Source organism: Pan troglodytes, chromosome 2 (assembly GCF_028858775.2).
Source record: "Pan troglodytes isolate AG18354 chromosome 2, NHGRI_mPanTro3-v2.0_pri, whole genome shotgun sequence".
Taxonomy (NCBI): domain Eukaryota; kingdom Metazoa; phylum Chordata; class Mammalia; order Primates; family Hominidae; genus Pan; species Pan troglodytes.
This window is the reverse complement of record NC_086015.1, coordinates 26,267,288-26,293,390: the sequence shown is the minus strand read 5'-3', so window position 1 is coordinate 26,293,390 and position 26,103 is coordinate 26,267,288. Positions and strand designations below refer to the sequence as shown.

Below are 26,103 nucleotides of genomic sequence, written 5' to 3'. Positions count from 1 at the left end.
CCATTTAAGAATTTACTATTAATATACCTTGAAATAATTTTATAAATAAATAAGTAGGACTCAAATGATTTTTTAAAGCACAAGAACTCATAGGGGCAGAAAATGGGTCTTGATGGTTAAATGTTGAACAACACTATAATCTTTCCTTCCAATAAATATATATGTTTAGCATAATCACAAGGAAAGTTTCCATTATTTTTTGGAGGGGCAGTTCTGCAAAGCTAATTTAAAGTTCATTTGGAAGGAGAAATCAGAAAGTAACAACCAACAGTAATGGTAAATAGAGGAAGAGGGAGTATTATGGACTGAATTTTTGTGCCCTCCTCCCCAATTCATATGATGAAGCCTTAATCCCCAGGGGGATGGTATTTTAGATGGAGCCTTTGGGAAGTAATGGAGGTTTGCTGAAGTCTTGAAGGTAAGGCCTTCATTGATGGGAGTAGTGCCCATATAAGAAGAAGTATCAGAGCAGTCTCTTGTTCCTCATGCCCGCACAACAAGGAAAAGCACACAAAAATATACACATTGATTAGTGGAAATAATTTAGGAAATCTTGGCAAATGGATACTACAGAGCCATTAAAAGCCCCCACATGTAGGATGACATCAGCAACATGGAATAGGAGGCTACTGACTCTCCCTGTTCCATCAACACACCAAATAAAATCTACACACAGATCAATTACTTCTGAGATAAACAAGTTGAGAAAATCCTACACGTTGGATTTTTGTTTGCTGTTATCTCTGATGGACTGGAAAATGTTCTTTGTTGAAGACATTGAGCCAGACCAAGAAACATCTAGGCCCCTCAGAAACATGGCAGACAGAACAAGAAGGAGGAGCGGGCAGAGGCCAGAGCCTAGGCAGGATACTGCACAATGCCACTGCCACGGGCATCCGAGAATGAGTGCCAAACAGTTTACCTTGCCAGAAAGGCCACTGTTTGAGTGACAGAGATCCTTGCTATGTCCCCTTCCCAGCTTCTTCAGCCCTGTGTTGTGGTGTGGCTACATTTCTCAATGAGAGGAAAAGGTGAGAGGAGTGAGAACTATCTTCTCTGACATCGGTCTGCACCCCTCCTGAAGGTGGACAATTAGCTCCTTGGGAGGCTTTTGTCTTTGGGTGTGGTGTGGTCTGAGGAGAACATCCATATTGACTAGGTTAGTAAAGCTGAGGCACATTCAGGCACAAATCTTAGCACCATTCCAGTAAGGAAGGAATTCCCAACACCCAGCTTCCCCCTCAAGAGACAAAGGTTCAGGCCACACATGTAGCACTCTAAGTTTCCTCAGAATTTGGCTCTTAATCCACCTGCCTTGGAAGCATAATGGACTAAGCATACACAAATCTCCCTAGAACACAAAACAATGTAGCAGTTCTACATAGGCGTGATCACACTTCCAGGGACTTCTCTCAGGATTGAGGCAGAAAAGGGGCTAAAACTCAAAGCTTCCAGTTTTTCCATAGAGGGGTTTTTTCCACAAACTCTTTCAACTGCTGCTGCTTATAGTCAAGCTTCTAACAAGGCTGCATTAGAGAGTTAACTGAGCTGACATACTATAGACCTCCAGGATTCTGAACAGTAGCTGTGCATATTCTAAACCTTTCCCCCTAGCTTATCCCAGGGGTAAATCCAGGTCTATCGATTACTCCTGGAAGGCATTGGTGCATGCATCAGTGCCCCAACTTTTATAGCTCCTACACCATATCCTAAACCTTCTAGCCCAGGAAATGAGACGTACTAGGCATGTGTGATTCTCCCTTGATTACAGAATAAAGAGATGGTTTTAAATAAGCACACAAGCATTCCCAAGGCCTAAACCTCCTATAATCAGTGCATAGATGGGGCTAAAATGCACATTTCCCAGTTTTTTCCTGCAAGAGGCTTGCATGCCCAGTTTTTCAGCTGCTGGTTGAGGATTGAGCTCCTATCTAGCCTGAATTTGGGAATCGATGGTGTAGAGAAACAATAAACCTTTGGAAGACTGAATGAGATTTTGGTTACTTCTTGAACCTTTTTTCCTGGCTTGTGCCAGTGATAAAGCCAAGTCTGTAGATTCTCTCTGGAAGGAATTTTTCTATGTACCAAGCACACAAATAGATTGTGTATGGAACAGCTTGCACGTAATGAATTGACTCCCTACCCACCTAGATTCAGGAGTTGTTGGGGCTCTGCATGCTTGAGTCTACCTATATCACAGAAAACAAAGAGGTGGACACATTCAGAGGACCCATTTACAGAAAATATTCTGCCAGAATCAAAGGGTATAGTAGGAAGGAGAATGCAGGCATTTTCCACAGATCTTCTTCCAGGCTTAGTGTAGAGAAGGTGAAAGATTGTCTTCTGCTGTCAGCTTTATCCTGAGGATAGAAGAAACTAGAACAAACATCGAACACCCCAACCTTCCAGCTGCATCTAGAGACACTGGCTTCTAGCTTACCCATTCTGAGGTACTGACAAGACTTGGCATACTCTTGTCTCCAGATGGCCACTAAAAACAGAGTCAGCAGTTTGGACAAACACAGAGATTTGAGAGGCACTTTAGGATCTCTGACTGGATGGATTGGTGAGGTTCTTCTTTTACAAGAGGCCAGTCTAAAAGGACTGAGGGATGCTACTGTCTCATCTAATAAACAGAAACCAACACTGAGAGTCAATAAAAATAAAAAGGGAAATATGTTCCAAATAAAAGAACAAGATAAATCTTTAGATGCTAAAAATAAGGATATGGAGATATGTGATTTACCCAACAAAGAATTCAAAAGAACTGTCATAAAAATACTCACTGAGGTTAAGGGAGCAAAATATGAACAAACTGAGAATTTCAACAAAGAGACAAACTATAAAAAGTGCCAAACAGAAATTATAGTACTGAAGAATATAATAACTGAAGTTAAAAAATGAATAGAAAAATCTAATGCAGAATGGATTAAACAAAAAAGGCATCAGTGATCTCAAAGACAGGTCATTGGAAATCATCCACTTAAAGAAACAACAAAAAAATAAATGAAAGATGGAAGATGGCTTAAGAAAATTATGGGAAACCGTCAAGTGAAACCATCTATGCATTATTAGAATTCCAGGAGAAGAAATCAAGAAAAGACCAAAAATATACTCAAATAAATAATGGCATAATACTTGCCAAGACTGAGAAGGAAAATAGAAGTCCACATATAAGAAGCCCAAAAGATATTAAATAGGATGCATATAAAGATACTCTGAGACACATTATTTTAAATTATCAAAATTAGAAAATTTTGAAAACAGCAAGAGAACTACTTGTTACATACAAGGAAACTTCCGTAAAACTATTAGTGGATTTTTTTTTAAGCAAAAACATTGCAATCATAAAGAAGTGGTTTGATATTTCAGAATACTGAGAGAAAAAAACAAACCTTGCCTGTCAAGATTAATATGCCAGGCAATTCTGTCTTTCAAAGATGAAGAGATGGTACAGACTTTCTCAGACGAACAAAAGCTAAGGGAGTTTATTCCCACTGAACTTCCTGAGAAAAAGTGCTAACAAAATTTTTACAAGCTGAAGGAAAAGGATGCAAATTAGTAAAAGAAAACGTGTGAATGTATAAAACTCACAAAATAAAAGTAAATACATTTTTAGATTTAAAACATTCTAATACTATAATGGCAATGTGTAAGTTAACCTTATTTCTAGTATGAAGGCTAAAAGGAAAAACTATTACAAACAATTATAGCTATAATATCTTGTTGAGGGATGCAAATTATAAAGGAATGTAAATTGTGACATCAAAAACCTAAAATGCTGGGGGTTATGGGTAGAAAAAGTGTAGAGTTTGTGTATGCCAAGTTAGATTTTTATTAGTTTAAAATAGCCTGTTACAAATATGAGGTGCTTTTTGTAAGCCTCAGCATAACCAAAAAGCAAAAACCCATAGTAGGTACACAAAAGATAAAAAATGATTCAGAGTATATCATTAGAGAGAACCATTAAGCCGCAAAGACAGCAAGAGAGGAAGAAAGGAACCAAAGATATGTCAAACAAGTAGAAAAATTAAGAAAATGACATTAGTAAATCCTTACCTGTATCAATAATTACTTTAAATGGATTAAGATTTGCAATAAGAAAGTATAGAGTGAGTTAATGAATAAAAAATCAAGACTCAACAATGTGCTCACTTTAAGAGACTCATTTCTCCTTTGAGGACAAATAAACTAAAAGTTAATGGATGAAAAAATATATCCTATGCAATGGAAAAGAGAGCAGAGGTAGCTATACTTATATTAGACAACGTAAGCTTTAAGTAAAAAAACTGTCACAAAAGAAAAAGAAGGCCATTATATAATAATAAAGTGGTTACTTCACCAACAAAATATAGCAATCGTAAATACATATGTACCCAACATCAGAGCACATAAATATCTAAAGAAGTTATTAAAATATATGAAGGGATAGATAGAGTCTAATACATTAATTGTAGGGGATCAACATCCTACTTTCAGCAATGGTTAGATTATCCTAACAGAAAATCAATACAGAAACACTGAACTTGGACTACACTTTACAACAGATGGATCTGACCAACACATGTAGGACATTCCACCCAACAACAAAATAATACACATTCTTCTCATTTGCACGTGGATGATTCTTCAGAAAAGATCATATGTTAAGCCACAAAACAAGTCTCAACATATTTCTTTGTGAAGTATCTTTTTTGACCAAAATGCAACAAAACTAGAAATCAGTAAGAGGAGGAATCATGAAAAGCTTACAAGTATATGGAAATGAAACATACTTTTGAACAACTATTGAGTCAAATAAGAAAGTAATAGGGAAATTGAAAAATATCTTGAAACAATGAAAACACCACATATCGCCTTATGCAATGCGTCAAAAACAGTGCTAAGCGGGAATTTTATAGTAGCAATCATGAGCATCAAAAGAGAAGAATGATCTCAAATGAGCAATCTAACATTATACCCCAAAAAACTAGGAAAAGGGGAACAAACTAAGCCAAAAGTTAGCAGAAGGAAGAAACTAGAAAGATCAGAGCAGAAATAAATGAAATAGAGATTAGGAAAACAATATAAAATATTAATTGAACTAAGAGTTGGTTTATTGGAAAGATAAGCAAAATTAATAGACTGTTACATAGACTAAGAAAAAACTTGTTTAGCTTACGCTTTGCATGAGGGCGCAGATATTAGTGCATCACACAACTGTAGAAGAAGAATTAAACAAATATTAATTATCTTATTTAAATATTAAACCCAAAATATTTGCCAGATTTTATATGTGATTGATAAAAAATAATGCTGTAAGTACCGTACATATTATTAAAAATCAGTACATTGTATTAAGAGATACTAGAGTAAGTGCTACCTGTACACCACTGTAGTTTATTATAAACCTTTCCTGTGTGTCTTTATTTCATAGCTTTACAAGAAAATAAATTTAATAAGAAATGCTGTGGAGACGTATCATGATCTGGTTGACTCCTAGGTGACCAGGTCACCTGAATTTATATGTAACGACTGCTGTTTTCTCAGAATACGGTTTGGCATAAGATTTATAGTAAATACTTTTTAAGGATTAAATGGTAATGTTAATACTAGCTATATTTTAGGGACACTGTCAGTTGAGTGGGAACAAATTCCCATAGACGGTGATGCCGTCTTTGTATGAAGACAAAGCGAATGTTAATTTCTAATTAGAAAATTTCTTCCTGCTAGGGAAGGGGAACATCACACACCAGCGACTGTTGCGGGGTGGGGAGAGGGGGGAGGGAGAGCATTAGGAGATATACCTAATGTTAAATGATGAGTTGATGGGTGCAGCACACCAACATGGCACATGTATACATATGTAACTAACTTGCACGTTGTGCACATGTACCCTAAAACTTAAAGTATAATAAAAAATAAAGTTATTGAATAAGTGCACAGTTAAAACAAAATAGAAAATTTCTTCCTACTTCATTTTACATTTTTCAGTAGAGAAAAAAATCCTGTCAATAAAACACAAACCCAAAACTTTCAAATGGTTTCAGTCTTTCTCACTGACTAAATGAAAAATAAATGTTTGTCATTCGTAATAGATAATCTTTCTACTTAGTCAAACTAGTCAGATCTTTTCTACTTAAAAAATGGATACATGAAGTTAAAGACAGAAAGGAATGTGGTGGAGGGTGAGAGGCAGATGAGCCTCTTATCACCAAAAACATTGTAGTTTATTCAGAATCACATACAGAGTAACCTGTTTGAAGATAAGTTCTCTAAGAATACTAATTTTGCGTTGTAACAAAATTGGTGATTCAGTTGGTTTGCCAGGGAAATACTACCTCTAATCAATGCTGAAAAATTCCAATTTTTTTCTATTAAATTTGTATATGGCCAGTTTCAAGTGGATTATTCTGCAACATTTAGCTTATTATTCAGTAAACTAAACATTCATTCTGTAACTTTTTCTCCTCTTTGCTTATTTTCCTTCACATGTTGATCCTTCCACATTCATTTGTTGATGCTACTTCTTTCCTGCCTGCCCTTTTAATGCAATAAAATATCCTTTTATCTAAAATGATTTGGGTCTGTCAAAATAGACTTCCTCAGAAAGGATTTTCTTTTTTAGGTATACCAAATTTATATATTTCTCCTATCTCCTGACATTCTTAAATTATGATTGTAAATTTTATCTTATTTATTTTCACAAGAATGAATGATTCATTGAATAAGAATCTCAGGAAGAGGCTGTGTTTGGATAGTGTGGTTAGTTTATGGTTGCTTTTCCATTATTTTACATGCAGTGAATAGGCCTTTCAGTTATAGCTGTACTTTTGAAATTAAGATCAGCCACAGTGTCTAGCGGTTCTTAAAACATTACTCTTCTCTGTGGTCCACCATACAATTCAGAATTGATGCACGATGTATAAGAGATTTGGGTCATTAAAAAAAAATCCTGTGTTGGGGACAGGTGCAGTGGCTCATGCCTGTAATCCCAGCACTTTGGGAGGCCGAGGCAGGCAGATCACAAGGTCAGGAGATCGAGACCATCCTGGCTAACACGGTGAAACTCCATCTCTACTAAAAATAAAAAAAAGAATAGCCGGGTGTGGTGGCATGTGCCTGTAATCCCAGCTACTTGGGAGGCTGAGGCAGAGGAATTGCTTGAACCTGGGAGGCAAAGGTTGCAGTGAGCCAAGATCGCGCCACTGCACTCCAGCCTGAGCAACAGAGACTCCGTCTCAAAAACAAAAACAAACAAACAAACAAAAATCCTGTGTTTATTGATAATGTTTAAGCTTTTAAAGATTGATTCCTTTTTATTGGTGGATATAGAATGGCAGTTGTACTACCTTGCCTCAACTAAGTATAAAATGAGGTCCAATGTTAATTTTCTTGTTGTCTCATAATTATGTCCAAGTATCCACACTGCATAATGGGAGCCACCAGCCACATCATAAAAGGCATCAATAAGGGGCACCAGATCCCATTATGGGAACTTAACCATTATTTTCTACCTTTTTCCTAAAGAACTAAAAGAACTTGAGGGTCAGATGTCACTAGAAATGCATTATTCCTGTTAAGAGATTTCTTTCTTTCTTTCTTGTGAGGAGAATGGGTGGAAAATTGTACCTTCCCATAGATACAGGGAATCCAAATAAAATTTGATAGCTAAAATGTATTGGGTGATCACTGTGCTAGGGAACAGACTGAGCACATCACACATTTATTAACTCAGTTTCTTCTCACAACCACCTTCTGAGATAGGAGTTACTATTACCCGTGATTTCAGATGCACAAATTGAGGCACAGAACAGCATCTTGCACAAAGCTGCACACAGCTATTACATGTCAGAATCTGGTTTCAGCTTTATATATTCTGGATCCAGATGCTTTGCTCGTGAAAAGTCATATTGCCTTTAACTGAAAGAGACATGAATTATTGCAAGAAAGGAAGATTAGGACACTGATTCTTGATTGGACATCTGCTTACATATCTGACTTGAAGATTTGTGCTGTTCTCCTATTTAAGAAGAAAAATTGAATCAAAAAGCAATTGAATAGAATGTATATTCTGCAGTTGTTGGGTAGAATGTTCTGTAAATATCTGTTAAGTCCATTTGTTCTAGGGTTTAGTTTAAGTCCATTGTTTCTTTGTTGACTTTCTATCTTGATGACCTGTTTAGAGCTGTCAGTGGAGTACTGAAGTCCCCCACTACTATCGTTTGCTGTCTATCTCATTTCTTAGGTCTAGTAGTAATTGTTGTAGATTTGGGAGCTCAAGTGTTAGGTGCATATATATTTAGGATTGTGATATTTTACGATTGGACTAGTCCTTTATCATTTATATAAGGTCCCTCTTTGTCTTTTTTAACTGCTGTTACCTTAAAATTTCTTTTTCTGATATAAAAATAGTTACTTCTGCTCACTTTTGGTGTCCATTTGCATGGAATATCTTTGTCCACCCCTTTACCTTAAGTTTATGAGTTCTTATATGTCAGGTGAGTCTCTTGAAGACAGCAGATACTTGATTGGTGAATTCTTATCCATTCTGCCATTCTGTGTCTTTTAAGTGGAACACTTAGGCCATTTACATTCCACATTAGTATTGAGATATGAGGTACTATTCTATTCATCATGCTATTTGTTGAATACCTTGTGTTTTTTTTCATTGTGTTATAATTTTATAGGTCCTGTGAGATTTACCCTTTAAGGAGATTTTATTTTGGTATATTTTGAGGATTTGTTTACATTCTATTCATCAACACATGGAACATTCTCCAAGATAGATCACATGATAGGCCCCAAAACAAGTCTCAACAAATTTAAGAAAATCAAAATTATAGCAAATACTCTCTCAGACCACAGTGGAATAAAATTGGAAATCAACTCCAAAAGGAATCCTCAAAACTATGCAAACACACGGAAATTAAATAACCTGCTCCTGAATGATCTTTGGGTCAACAATGAAAACAAGATGGAAATTTAAAAATTCTTTGAACTAAATGATAATAGTGACACAACCTATCAAAACCTCTAAGAAACAGCAAAAGTGGTGCTAAGAGGAAAGTTCATAGCATTAAATGTTTACATCAAAAAGTCTGAAAGAGCTCAAATAGACAATCTAAGGACACATTTCAAGGAGCTACAGAAACAAGAACAAACCAAACCCAGCAGAAGAAAAGAAATAACAAAGATCAGAGCAGAACTAAATGAAATTAAAACAGTACAACAGATAAATGAAACAAAAAGCTGATTCTTTGAAAAGATAAAAAATTGATAGACCATTAGTGAGAATAACCAAGAAAAGAGGAGGGAAGATCCAAATAAGCTCAATAAGAAATGAAACGGGATATATTACAACTGATAACACAGAAATACAAGGGATCATCCAAGGCTACTATGAACACCTTTACACGCATAAACTAGAAAACTTAGAGGAGGTGGATAAATTCCTGGAAATATACAACCCTCCTAGATTAAACCAAGAGGAAATAGAAACTCTGAACAGACCAATAACAAGCAGCAAGATTGAAATGGTAATTAAAAAGTTACCACCACCACCAACAAAAAATGTTCAGTACCAGACAGAATCACAGCTAAATTCTATCAGACATTCAAACAATTGGTACCAATCCTATTGACACTATTCCACAAGATAGAGAAAGAGGGAATCCTTCCTAAATCATTCTATGAAGCCAGTATTATCCTAACACCAAAACCAGGAAATGACATAACAAAAAAAGAAAAGTACACACCAGTGTTCCTGATGAACATAGATGCAAAAGTCCTCAAAAAAAAAATGCTAGCTAACTTGATCCAACAGCATATCAAAAAGATAATCCACTGTGATCAAGTGGATTTCATACAAGGGATGCGCAGGGATGGTTTAACATCCGCAAGTCTGTAAATGTGATATACCACGTAACCAGAACTAAAAATAAAAATCACGTGATTATTTCAATAGACACAGAAAAAGCCTTTGACAAAATCCAGCATCCCTTTGTGATTAAAACCCTCTGCAAAATTGGCATAGAAGGGACATATCTTAGGGTAATAAAAGCCATGTATTACAAACCCATAGCCCACATTATACTGAGTGGGGAAAAGTTGAGAGCATTCCCTTTAAGAACTGGATCAAGACAAGGATGGCCACTTTCATCACTTCTATTCAACATAGTACTGGAAATCCTAGCCAGAGCAATCAGACAAGAGAAAGAAAGAAAGGGTATCCAAACTGATAAAGAGGAAGTCAAACTGTCACTGTTTGCTGATGACAGGATCATATACCTAGAAAACCCTAAAGACTCATCCTAAAAGCTCCTGTAGCTGATAAATGAATTCAGTAAAATTTCGGGGTACAAAATGAATGTACAGAAATCAGTAGCCCTACTATACAACCGTGACCAAGCTGAGAATCAGATCAAGAACTCAAGAACCCTTTTACAATAACCGGAAAAACAAAACAAAACAAAAATGTAGGAATATGCTTAGCAAAGGAGGTGAAGACCTCTACAAGGAAAACCACAAAACACTGCTGAAAGAAATCATAGAAAACACAAACAAATGGAAATACGTGAAAATGACCATAATGCCAAAAGCAATCTACAAATTAATACAATTCCAATCAAAATACCGCAATCATTCTTCAAAGAACTAGAAAAAATAATCATAAAATTAATATGAACCCAAAAAAGTGCCTGCATAGCTAAAGCAAGACTAAGCAAGAAGAACAAATCTGGAGGCATTACATTACCCGACTTCAAACTATATAAGACCATAGTCACCAAAACAGCATGGTACTGGTATAAAAATAGGCACATAGACCAATGGGATGAATGGAGAACCCAGAAATAAAGCCAAATACTTACAGCCAATTGATCTTTGACAAAGCAAACAAAAACAGGAAGTGGGGAAAGGACACCCTATTCAAGAAATGGTGCTGGGATAATCGGCAAGCCACATGTAGAAGAATGAAACTGGATCCTCTTCTCTTACCTTTTACAAAAGTCAGCTTAAGATCAGACTTTAAGATCTGAAACCATAAGAATTCTATCAGATAACAGTAAAAAAAAAAAAACCCTTCTAGACAATGGCTTAGGCAAAGACTTTGTGACCAAGAACCCAAAAGCAAATGCAACAAAACAAATACAAATAGATGGGATTTAAATAATGAAAAAGCTCCTGAACAGCAGAAGAAACAATCAACGGAGTACACAGACAAGCCATAGAGTGGGAGAAAATCTTCACAATCTATACATCTGACAAAGGACTAATATCCAGAATCTACAAGGAACTCAAATCAGCAAGAAATAAACAGCCCCATCAAAAAGTGGGCTAAGGACATGAATAGACAATTCACAAAAGAAGATATACAAATGACCACAAACATGAAAAAATGTTCAACATCACTAACGATCAGGGAAATGCAAATCAAAACCACAATGCAATACAACCTTATGCTGCAAGAATGGCCATAATGTTAAAATGAAAAAATAATGGATGTTGGCATGGATGTGGTGAAAAAGGAACACTTTTACACGTTGGTGGGAATGTAAACTAGTACAGCCACTGTGGAAAACAGTGTGGAGATTTCTTAAAGAGCGAAAAGTAGATCTGCCATTTGATCCAGCAATCCCACTACTGTGTATCTACCCAGAGGAAAAGAAGTCATTATACAAATTAGTTACTTGCACACACATATTTATAGCAGCAGAATTCATAATTGTAAAAATATGGCACCAGCCCAAATTCTCATCAATGAGTGGATAAAGAAATTGTGGTGTGTGTGCATATATATATATATAAAATATACACACATATACATTATATGTGTATATATATGTACATATGTATATTCCACATATATATGGAATACTATTCAGCCTTAAAAGGGAGTGAAATAATAGTATTTGCAGTAACCTGGAAGGAATTGGAAACCATCATTCTAAGTGAAGTAATTCAGGAGTGGAAAACCAAATATCACATGTTCTTACTCATAAGTAGAAGCTAAGCTATGAAGACGCAAAGGCATAAGAATGATGCAATTCACTTTGAGGACTCTGGGCAAAGAGTGGGAGGGGTATGAGGGATAAAAGACTACACATTGGGTATAGTGCACACTGCTTGGGTGATGAGTACACCAAGATCTCAGAATTGGCCACTAAGTAACTTATTCATGTAACCAAACATCACCTGTTCCCCCAAAACCTATTGAAATAAAACAAAAAAGGAACACAATTGAGAGTAGATGGAGATAGTCCTGTATTTCTACTCTTTGCTATGACAGGATGTGTAACATTTCTGTGTAGGAAGTGGACACCATAGAATGTAGAAGGGCTAGGTCCAAATTTCTAGTAACCTGCCTAAGAGGGCTGCCTATCAGGTAAGGGAACCCAACGAGTAAGGGCTATGGGAGATGCAGGAGAAAACTGCAGGTAGCATTTAGAAAAGGTCACGTCAAGCCCATTTCCCATACCTGCAAGGCTTCCAATAAACCCAGACCCACAAGATAGCCAGCATCTGGATCCCTGCCCAAGAGAAGGAATTCTTAACCAAGAGAATACTTCAATTGCATCTTTTTAAGTAAAACGCATTTTGCCAATTTTCTCTGATCCTTTCTTCAAAGCTCTGGAAGAAATGAAAAAGAAGTGGAGAGTGTCAAGGAGGGAAAATGAACGACACATATTTGAATTTTCCAGCCTTTGACCCTAGGCAAGGAGTTGGCTGATGCAGGAATGTGAAGAGGAGAATTATAGAACTAAATTGAATATGAGATCAAATTTTAAACTGGATTAACTGAAGTATATTGTTCAATACTTCAGTTATTGGAAAGTCATTGGATCCACCCCAGATAATTCATGGACAGAAAAGAGAGAGTGAGCAGAATACAATTAGTGGCAAACAGAAAATGACTGGAGAAAAACAAAAATGGTCAAACTCTTTCATGAGGCTCAGATTATTCAATGAATCAATTACCAAAGACTTCTATAGTGGATGAGCAAATGCTTGCTTCAGATTGGAAATGTATTCAAATGGTCACAGCGATACACTCGGTGACAATGAAGGAGTCACCATTGTGACTGTACTTTTTGAGTTAATTACTTTGTACTAATGAATACATTTATAGTTGCATTCTTTTTAAACTTAACAACGTATTAAATGCCTCTCTTCTTGATACTGTTGTAGGCCATGTTGGGTGTAAACATGAATAAAACATGTTCTGTTCTAACTAAGCAAGTGATGCAGTGTAGAAAATGTCATTAAAGCAGATTATTACAAAATCTAAGAAGTGCAGTGGTGGAGATACACAGTGTTGGGGAGCGCAAGGGAGAGCACTGAAAGTAGGAGAAATCAGAAAGACTTCCTGAAGGACGTGAGGTTTAAAATACTAAACATATTTTAGAGAGACTACTGTTCATTTTTGGTACTTTATCCACAATGTTCTTTAAACACACTAAGCCTTTATTCATATCAGGGCCTTCCCACATGCCTTAAATATCCTCGCTTTTTCATCATGTAATGCTTAGCCATCCTTTAGGACTCAGCCAAAATGCCATATCTTCAGAGAGCCGTAACCTGAGCTATGAATCTAAAATTTGCCTCCCTGTTGTTTCATCAGATCTTGCAGTTTCCTTCATATCTTCTAATAATTGTAAAAAACATTTGTGCTAACTTTGTTAATACTTTTATTTTCCGTAATATTATGAGTTTCATGAGACTGAGAATCCTGCTTTCTTTACTACTGCATTTCTAGAGTCTTATAATAGCATGATAAAAACTTTATGCTTTAATTCATTTGATACTATTTAGTGATTCATTAATCAGCATGTGATTATTTGGGCTTTTGGTACTTTTTTCTTCTGCTGCCTTCTTGAATTTGAAGATTTTATTGTTTGTGAGCTACTCAGAGCCCATCTGAATGAATTGTTGCCTTTATGATTTTCTAGGCTACCCCTTGGGTCCTTGTATCCCATAAAAGCATTCCTTCACCAGTACAGGCTGTGTCTAGGGATTCTTTTAGGTTCAGCCTCTCAAAGCTACTTGAATCCCCTGTTGCCAACCATTTTTTGAATATTCATTTCTGACTCTCCTCTGGCTTTGTTGAACCCACAGCTCTGCTTCTCTCACCACTGCTAACTTGCTTCCCTTACTTGCCTGCTTCCCTGAAATCTCTATTTCATTTTTTACTTCCTTTTGGGAGTTATTAAGTTAGTTTTAGTGTGGAAAAAGTTAAAACTGTTACTTAGAATTAGAATTTTGAGCTGTCTCCTTCTTTGTGAAAATAGGAATAAGCACAGATATGGAAATACAATGAAATATGACATTATATAACTGCTGCTTGTGTTTTCTGTTCTTCATTACCAACCATGTAAAATAAAGTCTTAAGTGAATGCATGTGTTGAAATAACAAATCTCTTGTTATTTCTGACAATTTTATTCATATTATCTATTTTCAGATATAAAAATTTTAGAACAGGAAAGGAAACTAAAATTGTACCCTTTATTATTTTGTTCCATTCTATATTTCTTACCCTAGACATCCTCACACTGATATGTTTAGTTTTGCATTGGAGTCCCATCCATAAGCAGCAAAGGCCAGTACTTTGGTTTGATGTGCATAAAATGGAGATGCAAATACTCTGTGGACACTTGTATCACCGATGGTGAAATGCATGATGATGGTTGGTAAAATCATATATCTTTACAGTGATTTGTTTCAACATTTTGCAAATGCATTTCCCATTTAATCCACAAAGTATAACTGTGATACAAGCAAGAAATGTGCCATCGTCATCAATTTTCAAGTATAAAACTTGTCTTAGCACCTTTAGATGCATTGCTTGAGCTTCTATGGCTAAAGAGTTGATAGATCTGGGTCTCAGATGCAGGACTTATAACTTTTAGTCCAGTAATGTATCTGTTAAACTCTTATACCGCTTCATGAGATCACTATGCTAAGATAAGCATTGTTAGAGTGTTACTGAATATATAAATAACGAGTGGCTATTATAAATTATAATGTACAGTGGAAATTAAAGGACAGACTTACAGGAGAGTAAATCTTTATCATACAAATTCTGAACTTTTTTGCTGAAGACTGGATCCTAGTGTTTTCTCCATTGATATTCCAAAAGTATAGAAATGTACACTTTAAAAGAAATTTAAATTAATTCATAATAAATAATAAATTTTCATTTTTGTGACAGTGCCCCAATGACTCACCATTTCAAGTATCACGATTCTTTATTTTTATTTATTTTGTGAGACAAAGTCTCACTCTGTCACCCAGGCTGGAGTGCAGTGGCAGGATCTTGGCTCACTGCAACCTCCACCTCCTGGGTTCAAGCGATTTTTGTGCCTCAGCCTCCTGAGTAGCTGGGATTACAGGCACACGCCACCATGCCCAGCTAATTTTTGTATTTTTAGTAGAGATGGGGTTTCGCCATGTTGTTCAGGCTGGTCTCGAACTCCTGATCTCAGGTTATCCACCCGCCTCAGCCTCCCAAAGTGCAGGGATTATAGACGTGAGCCACTGTGCTCCACCAGTTCTCATGACTCTTTAAAGAACATGCATATGTTCTTTATTGGAAGTTGCCCACTTTAGAGTTTTGCCATGAAACTCTTTTGACATCACCAGATATAAGGATATGGCTTTTCTGTCATTTATTAAAGTTGATAAAAATATGATTATTGGCTTTTCCAAATTCCAAATATTCATTTTACTAAAATTGAAATATGATTCTTTTAGATAAGAATATTAACCTAGATTTTAACTTTTTAAATGGTAAGCAAAGTCTATGACTCCAGGATTAGTAGAGTAAGATGCAGTTTTATTTCTTAACTTCAGCACAAGTAAAGTGTCTTAAAAGCACCTTAATCTTACCTTGATAGAGTATAAGTGTCAAAGAACCATTGTACTTTGTAATTACTTTGATTAAAGAAGAATTAAAAGTGGTTTACAGCAATCAACTGCTCTCAAACTCTCATGTGTTAGCAACCATTATCTTCCTGCTTTCAAGGTGAAGGTGTTGGCTGAAGTAAGGGACTAGTTAGACCCTTCTGAGAATCTTTGATTAATTTCTTTCATTCTGCAAAAAGACAATCAAATTTTCAGTTTTCTAATCAGGTTTCACTCTGATTAATACCACAGTGATCATTTAAGGAAAATAGAATACAATGTAATGTCTTCCTAGTTGAAAGTAGGCTCTTCCTAGCATAGTTGAAGCATTTATCTTTACTGTGTTACCACTAGTTATGTGTGAGAAATAACATTTTCAAGTAATTGAGAAATGACAGTAGAATGATAATAAGCAAAGCAGCTATCCACAGGGTTTGTCTTATTCTCTAATCAATTGATCTGTGGTATATACAACTCTTCTTGTTTTCTTACCCAATCAAATTCAGATATGCTTTGTTGAGCTTAGTTTTTATGCACTTAAATGTTTTCAACTTTGATTATATTGTTGCTATCCCTGTTATTCTTCAGTTCAGGTAAAAAATATTTTTAAAGACTTCAATATTTTAACTAAAAAATAAGAAAGAAGACTTTAAAAAAAAAAAAAAAGTACTAACTTAGTTGGAATCCAAGCCGCAATATTTATTTGACTGGAAGATTAAATAGAAAAGATTATCTTAAGTGCAGAGAGTTTCATTCAAACCTATTTTACTTCTTTTTTTTACAAATTTACTAAAATGAACAAATAGAAATATTATTTTCATCTTCAGTGAGCCAAACTGTTAAACAGCCAAAAGAATTTAACATCTTGATTGCAATGGACTCTTGGGCAACCTTGGTGAAACTGTTCACACATACATCATGAGCCATTAAAAATCATAAGTGATTTATAGGAAGTCGAATTATCCATGCTTCCTCAGAGCCTAATACTGGACATTCTAAGTAGTTTCTATTAAACTTATTGTCTCAATAATTATTTCCAGGCCTGTTGTTTTCTATGAATCATTAATTTGTCATCCATATAGATTATTATGAGATATCATACTGTCCTCATGGTTATATTATACTGAAAAATTATATCTTTTTCTATAAGGTTCATTCAGAAAGATGAAATATTTGATTTTAGTTTTAGTATCTAGGTAGACAAAAGTAGTATATTATAATACATTCTTTGTTCTTCTTTCTTCTAAGTGCTATATTCTGATTGAACTTGTTTTGTTGAACTAAAAATGGAGAGAAGAAAATCCAATTTAAAAAATCTACTTTAGATGTGCACCTTCCAGGAGACGGGGTTAGATTCAAGGATCCTTGAATTAAAATTACTCAATATGAAATAAGGTAAATAGAAATATTGTTTATATGCTTACTAAAACTCTTCTTTGATGAGTAGTATCCAAATGCTACCAGAATATACTTTGCTAATGGCAGCATTTAATGGTATCCAACATCTCTCCTCTACCTCTCCTTCTTTTTGTAGGAAAAACATACGGAAAACCATTGTCTATATATAGCACACCTTTTTGCCTTTCCTGATTCTATGGGAGATCTTCTATAATTGTGCAAATTGTATGTAACCTCTGCTGGTCCAGTAGAAGTTCAGTTGAATTCCCTCCTCATCCTGTGGAATAGTTTTGCCATTTGCGTATTCAACTTCCTGATCTGTAAATATGTCTGTTTTTCTTTTAAACCAGTTATAACATCTGTCTCGTTCTCTCACTGAAATACATTCTTTAAGACATTTATTTTATATCTGTATGAGAATCATGATTTTACCCTTTTTGTTGGAAAATTGTTTTTTATCATTCCTCTAGGACAGGAGTTCTCAACTTCAGTACTGTTGGCATTTGGAGCCACTAATTTTTTGTTACGAGGGCTAGTTTTGTGTCTTAAAGGATATTTAACATCTTCTCTGGCCTCTACCCATTCGATACCAGTAGAACCACCCAGAAATATCTTCAGACATTGTTAAGAGTTCCAGTTGCAAATATTTAAAATCACCCCTGACTGAGAACAACTGTCCTGGGATAAAATATATCTGCTTTAATTTCCAAAAAAAGGACTAATGTCTGCTGCTCATTATTCATGTTACTAGTTTACTGTGCAGCTGATGTGTGTGTATGTGTATTAGTTACAGGTTCTACAGATAAAGCTATCAATAAGACCAAACACAAATTTGCTTTTAGGAAACTTGGATCTAATTCCAGTTAGTGTCATATCCTGTTTATGCAGATTCTTGTTTACCTTTAGTCCAGGGAAATATATTGTTACTCTGTAAAATGATTCTTTTCCTTGTTTTGCCTATTTTCTCTTTTTTTTCTCTCTTTCTCTCTTTCCTTGGCATTTTAAAATTTGTGAGTTAAATAATGATCCTAGTTATAGCATAAAAGCATGCTATATATCTAGGAAATAAGTTAGTAATAAATATGAAAGTGAAAAAAGTCATCATTAATTTTGTCCTCTCTTATTTCTGATCGTTTCTGAAAGTTGGCCCCCGAGGTAACCCACAAGTAAAATATTGAGAAACTATATGAGCACTTAGACTACATTTTAGCACATGTCTGTAATATGTATTTTAAAAGATACAGATATGTAAGATAAGTCCGAGATACTACAATTTGGCTTACTGGTGACAAAGCCAAATAAGGGATACAATTATTTACATACAGTCTAAGGAAAACAAATATACCAAATCCTTAATGCAATAAATTTTCTGACAATATCCTAAGAGGAATTTTTTTTAAAGTTTTATGAGTAGAGGGCTATAGTGATAACACTGTGTTAGATAATGTCTTCACAATGCCCATACCTAAACTAAATCACAGGTTTTACAAGGCTGCTTTCATAAATAAAAAGCAGAGGTTTCTGCTCCCTGAGGAAATCAGTGAAGGCACTTCTGCAGGGACATCAGCAAAGGTAATTAAACTATTAAATCTTGGTCAGTCAACATATATATTTCTTGAGTTCATTATGGGTAATGTCCTAGATGGTGAAGGTTTAGAATTAAATTTAGAATTAATTTAGAATTCTAAATTTAGAATTTAGAAATTTAGATATTGGAGATATATCTCCAATATCTCAATGGGAAAGACAATAGATTATGATGCATCCTGCTAATCCCATTTTAAGTTGATAATATTGCAAGTTAAAAATGCATTTAAAGGATAAAGTGGTCAGGATTGTTGAATGTGAAAGTCCTAGCTCTCGTGGCATCGTTATTACTGGCTTGCTGCCTTCATTTTGGGAAATTATCTTGAGTGTCGTCTCAAGAGTAACTGCCTTCTTCTCTTCAGAAGCATGAGACACATACGGCATTTTGTGGACACGATGGGATGTAAAAACACAAAACACATTATCCAAAAATATTGGCACCACTGCATATTGTAAAGTATTGGTTGTTTAACCACATGATTGCTGAGAGAGTATCATACTGTGTATCATTAGCATGGGAGGAGGTCAAAATTCAAGATTCAAAGTATTGTTTCTACTGAATGTGTATTGTTTTTACACTATTGTAAAGTCTAAAAATTGTAAATTGAACCATTGTAAGCCAGGGACCATCTGTATAGGTAAAAAAATAAGATAGAAAAGTGCTAAGAACTTATAAAAAGGATAACTTTGAGTCTGACTGGATGGTTTGATGGGAGGGGTTACGGAGGATCGGACATCTGAAAAAAGTTTAAATGATGAGAAGGAGACAGGCAGAGGGTGGGGGGAGTTTTTTAAGCTTAAAGAACCGCAAGTGCACAATTTTGAGGTGGAAATGAAGTTGTGTTTCAGAAAACACAAAAGAACATGGAGTGTGGCTGGGATCAACTTAAGGGTATGAAGAGAATGTGGTGGTGAATTTGAAAACATAAGCTGAGGCCCGATTAAATGGGGACTTGGTAAGAAGCCTGGGTTTTGCTCCAAGGGAAATCTATTTTTTTTTTCTATGCAGTTACGTTTGTTTTCTTGTCTTTATCTCGAAACTGTTTTGTGAAATCTTTGAAAAGTTTGAAGAAAAATCTTGTATTAGACAACCCTTTTTGAATAAAAAAGTCTGTATAGAAAACTTTTGCAAAAATTTTCTCCCATGTTGTAGGTTGCCTGTTCACTCTGATGGTAGTTTCTTTTGCTGTGCAGAAGCTCTTTAGTTTAATTAGATCCCATTTGTCAATTTTGGCTTTTGTTGCCATTGCTTTTGGTGTTTTGGACATGAAGTCCTTGCCCACGCCTATGTCCTGAATGGTAATGCCTAGGTTTTCTTCTAGGGTTTTTATGGTTTTAGGTCTAACGTTTAAATCTTTAATCCATCTTGAATTGATTTTTGTATAAGGTGTAAGGAAGGGATCCAGTTTCAGCTTTCTACATATGGCTAGCCAGTTTTCCCAGCACCATTTATTAAATAGGGAATCCTTTCCCCATTGCTTGTTTTTCTCAGGTTTGTCAAAGATCAGATAGTACTCATCTGACAAAGGGCTAATATCCAGAATCTACAATGAACTCAAACAAATTTACAAGAAAAAAACAAACAACCCCATCAAAAAGTGGGCGAAGTACATGAACAGACACTTCTCAAAAGAAGACATTTGGCCGGGCGCGGTGGCTCACGCCTGTAATCCCAGCACTTTGGGAGGCCGAGGCGGGCGGATCACGAGGTCAGGAGATCGAGACCATCCTGGCTAACACGGTGAAACCCCGTCTCTACTAAAAATACAAAAAATTAGCCGGGCGTGGTAGCGGGCGCCTGTAGTCCCAGCTACTCGGGAGGCTGAGGCAGGAGAATGGCGTGAACCCGGGAGGCGGAGCTTGCAGTGAGCCGAGATCGCGCCACTGCACTCCAGCCTGGGCGACAGAGCGAGACTCCGTCTCAAAAAAAAAAAAAAAAAAAAAAAAAAAAAAAAGAAGACATTTATGCAGCCAAAAAACACATGAAAAAATGCTCACCATCACTGGCCATCAGAGAAATGCAAATCAAAACCACTATGAGATATCATCTCACACCAGTTAGAATGGCAATCATTAAAAAGTCAGGAAACAACAGGTGCTGGAGAGGATGTGGAGAAATAGGAACACTTTTACACTGTTGGTGGGACTGTAAACTAGTTCAACCATTGTGGAAGTCAGTGTGGCGATTCCTCAGGGATCTAGAACTAGAAATACCATTTGACCCAGCCATCCCATTACTGGGTATATACCCAAATGACTATAAATCATGCTGCTATAAAGACACATGCACACGTATGTTTATTGCGGCATTATTCACAATAACAAAGACTTGGAACCAACCCAAATGTCCAACAATGATAGACTGGATTAAGAAAATGTGGCACATATACACCATGGAATACTATGCAGCCATAAAAAATGATGAGTTCACGTCCTTTGTAGGGACATGGATGAAATTGGAAACCATCATTCTCAGTAAACTATCGCAAGAACAAAAAACCAAACACCGCATATTCTCACTCATAGGTGGGAATTGAACAATGAGATCACATGGACATAGGAAGGGGAATATCACACTCTGGGGACTGTGGTAGGGAGGGGGAGGGTGGAGGGATAGCATTGGGAGATATACCTAATGCTAGATGACGAGTTAGTGGGTGCAGCGCACCAGCATGGCACATGTATACATATGTAACCTGCACAATGTGCACATGTACCCTAAAACTTAAAATATAATAAAAAAAAAATTGCAGAAAATGAATCCAAATTAGTCTTCTCCAACATCTTTTTCTTCTATATCTCTGCCTTTTCTTTACTCCTGTCCTCTTCATCCTTTTTTCTGCTATGAAGAAAAGCTGTTATTGCTGTCTCCTGACTATAATAGCTCAAAGACAATGCTCAATGTATTATGACATAATTTTCTAATATTAAAATCAATGAATGTGGGTAAATGAATGAACAGATGACTGAATTTATGGATAGATGGCTGGATCTCTGGCTCAAGATAGTGAGTGTTCCAGGAAAAGATTTCATGGAAGGAGGGGCTAAAAGGAGGTAATTGGGTAAAGACATCAAAAAAATGTTGCTCAGAAAATACCCAGAATGAAAACTCTCAAGAGGCAGAAGCACTTGGAGATTAACTGAAATGGGTCCACATGAACACAGTAAGATGTTTGTGTGATATTAGTCTTTTATTTCAGAATTGCAAAGGGCATTTCAGATTAGAGAGAGAAAACAGAGGAAAATTACATAAGTAAGTTCAATACATTTATTAAAGCTACATATGTTTAAAATAAAGTCGGGGTAAGATTCACTATGACTTATTCAAGAGGTATATAACATATTGTACAACTCTATCAGTGAAAAAAAGCACAAATCATCTAGGTTATTACTGTAAGCAAAGCAAATAAGTAAAGATCTCACATCATGTAGCTTTATAGTCTCTATATGCTTTCTTACAACATAGCAACAGAATGTTTAAATTTTATTGTATCTAGGAAAGTATATGACACTGTCATTCACTCTAACACCACAATTTAAAATGAGGAATGGTTACTATTAATTTAATTATAAGTTTATCCAACAGGGAGTAAGCTCACCTGGAAATTTTCAAGCATATTAAAAGAAAAAGAATAATTGAGAAAATGTTGGTTGGCAGATTTTAAGCAGAGGAGGAGTAAAACAGACAGGCTTCTCTATTATCAAAATGAGGGTCAAAAGCTGTATATGAAAACCCTGTTGGATAGCTTCAATTTTCCAAAGTGTTGAGATACTGTCCTAAAGCCCCTGGTTATAGAAATCCATTTAGGCAATTGAGGGCAATTTTGGGTGCTTTCACAAAGTGAAGGGAGGAGTAAGTGATCACAGTGTACCATTTGAGCTGTGAGCCAGAGAAAGGGCTTTTTCTAGGGGGAAATAAATCAGAATAATATTAGGCAGGAAATAAGAATTAAATGTTCTCTACACCCTTGGTCCCTAAAGTAGGGCTCGTGGATCAGCAGCTTGCTAGAGAGTCAGACTCAGATTCCACCCCAGAGAGTCTGAGCCAGAGTCTGCACTTTGGCAAGGTGCCTGGATGATCACACGTACATTAAAGTCTGAGAAGTGCTGCTATACACTACTAAAGAGCACTGGAGAAAGTTTAGGAAAGCTATCAGCACAGGAGCTGATTACCAGATCTTAAGGAGACAGTACAAGGTAAAGCAAGCCAATATTTGCCATTTAAGGTTCATTAGGGCTTGGAGTTAGCATTGAGATTCAGACAAGCAGAGGATTAAAGAATGTAGAAAAATGATTCTATAGGGTGGTATTTGGAGGTTATATTAACTGTTCTTTACCTACCCCCCCCCCAAAAAAAAGAGAATGATCAATTATATTTTATATTTAAAGACCTGGAAGAAGCTGGAAAAGTCCTTTTTCCTACTTTGTCATTTAATTCTAATTTCACTCTTCAATCTGTGCATTTTCTTGGAGTATCATTTACATCCCAAACTGCCAGTGCTCTCTCCTCCATTACTCAAATTGTTTCTAATTCTGTGACCTCTAGAAAGTCATGCCAGAGTCATCAGACAGGACCTAAACTTCCTTGGCTGTTTCCTAGCCCTGGAAAGATATGCATTTATCCTTACCCTCAACACACTGACTACTCTAATTTCTAGAAAGTGCCTATTTTAGCAGCTCACAGTCTACTGGTGCCTCCTGCCTTTAGTCTGTCAGATGTGTCCTTTTTATTTAACTCTTAGGGGACCTTTTATTTCTGTGGTCTTATAGCCACCAAGGATGCCTCTGATAGTTGTTATAGATTTATTCAGCCATTACTTCTCTCATTCATTTTACATTTCCCAACTCTATGTTAGACAATTATTAGTGCTGGGGATATAAGAATAAATAAGTCTCAGGCTTGGCCCTTGGGAATTTAGAATGATGTTATGCATACAGATCTCTTATACATTGGCAGGGTATAAGCTGTCTGTTTGTTTGTTCATTTGTTTATTTACTGATGACAAGAAGAAGCTGGAAAATATGTGGGGCCTTTACTTTTCTCCTCCTGATAGACCATTGTGTATGAAAATGAACTTTTATGATAATAGCTATATTTATTTAGTTTTTTTTGTTTACCAGGCATGAATTTAAGTGAATTACCTGCATTAGCTGATTATATCTTCACCACAACCCCATTCTCCCCCACCCCCACCATTTTCCAGATAAGGAAATTGAGAAAATTGGGTAAAGTAACTACATGAGGCTATACAGCTAGCAAGTAAAAATGCTTGGGTTCTGAGGGGGTCTGTCTCCAAAGATGTCACATCCTAAGTTTCACTTACATGCATACTTTCATTTATAACATAACGTGCCTCTCAATAGCTTTTTGATAGATTAAGTTATATCTGCTTAAATATTCTAATACCACTTCCTGCTCTCTTCTGTACTGGAAGTCTATGGACTATGGCCCATGCCAAATTTATCTTGCAACTAAAATTTTACTAGAACAGAGCCATGCCTCTTTGCATGCATATTGCCCCTTACTGCTTTTGGGTTACAGTAGCATGGGGTGAGTAGTTGTGGCAGTGACCCTCTGACCTGCAAAGCCAGATTTATTATTTGGCTCTTCACAGATAAAATTTACTATCCTCTTTTTTAAATAAAAGTAAAAAATTAATAACATGTATAACATCAACAAAATGAGCATTATGCTTTCATGTACTATAACATTTATAATTAAACATTATGGAAGAAAAGAAAGTACATTTATTGCAATTATATAATTTTCAAATAGTTTTAGTAAATATTAGTGGATAAATATTTCATTCTTTCAAAGAACATGGCTGATTTGTGCCATTGCTGTGTGCCCTTAATGACAGCGTCAGAGTGACACTTATGTTGGACAGCTGGGGTTGTCATCCATGCAGTAGCAACAGTTACCATTTTTTAAATTGCCATTTCATGTCTCAAAACTAAATAATCAATTTTTGTTACAATTACTTAGCACAACCTGAAACTGCAAAATAAATTTACACACTAATTGGTCTCTTGTAGTGCATACTTACTTTGCAAAAGGAAAGAAAGAATATTTGTTTTCTTTCAGTTATTAGAATGCTATGACTTGAACTAAAAACAAAATATTAACCTCAGGGTTTGGGGTTTGCTTTTTGTTTTTCGTTTTTTACTTTAAGTAGAAACACATTGAATATTTATCATGTTCCATCAATGATTTTTATTGCCTTTCACATAAAATATGAAAAGTGTACATTGAGTATATTGGTAATAGTTTAATTACTGAGAGCTTGATTTGCTTTTAATAATTTAATAGATGAAATGCAATCCAAATAGAGCATTTAATTGTATACGCATCATTCTAACATGGGAGTGCATTTAGGAAGTTGATTCGTTATTTGCACAAAATATTTTTACATGACAAAGAAAAGTGTAGGTAAAATTAAAATAATGGTGTTTTAATAAAGCTGAAGGGAATTTTATTTTGATATTGCTCATCTGGGGTTGTGAGTTATTATTTCTTACTGAGAAATATTGATTTGACTATTGATCTTATTTTCACTGACACTATAATTTATGAAAGCAGAATACCCAAACTGTTTCAAAATAATAAAAATATAATTACTGATATATGCAAGTTATTCTTTACCTTATTTTTTTTTTTTTCAAAGAAAAGCGTCTAAATATGTAGTTTTTGTGTTCTTTGGTAAAACAATGGAAAAAACATTTGGTTAGAAAGTAGAAACTAAGAGGTTTATTGTCTTAGGTTATGACAAGGAAGGAATTTGTGAATTTAAATACACCTAAATTTTAGATTGGTTTATACTCTGTATGTTATTTATCTTTTGAAACCTAATTATTTAATCTGGATACATAGTAGCTACTTCTCAAATACTCTTTCTCATAGATGTTTGATGCAAGTTAAACTCTTTCAGATTATTCCCTGATGAAAGCAATGAGTTAGCTTAGTTCATGACGTAAGCAATTGATTAAGTAAATTTACCTCTTTATGCTTTAGAAATTAAACTTCAGAAGAGAATTGCCTAATCTACTTTTGTTTCACTTTAAATAATTCATGTACACTCTGGATATTGGGAATATTGTATCAAAGCACTAGGTACTATATTTATTGTCATTACATATCCTCGGAAGGAAAGATTGTTTTGTTTTGTTTTCCTTGGCTTTATGAATGGAATGAAAATGATGGATGACACTACCTTTCCCAGAAAAGAGAACATGACTTT

At 35.5% G+C, this 26,103-nt stretch overlaps 1 protein-coding gene and 1 long non-coding RNA gene across 2 annotated transcripts in view; both read left to right on the top strand.

Moving 5' to 3' along the window:
- Positions 1-26,103, top strand: part of ZNF385D (zinc finger protein 385D) — a gene marked incomplete in the record, with an annotated part of 956,631 nt that overhangs the window by 80,425 nt on the left and 850,103 nt on the right.
- Positions 1-26,103, top strand: part of LOC107970585 (uncharacterized) — a 42,780-nt gene that overhangs the window by 2,320 nt on the left and 14,357 nt on the right. The window contains exon 2 of the long non-coding RNA XR_001713207.3: positions 17,129-17,275. This is a non-coding gene — a long non-coding RNA (uncharacterized LOC107970585). The remainder of the gene's footprint in view (positions 1-17,128; positions 17,276-26,103) is intronic.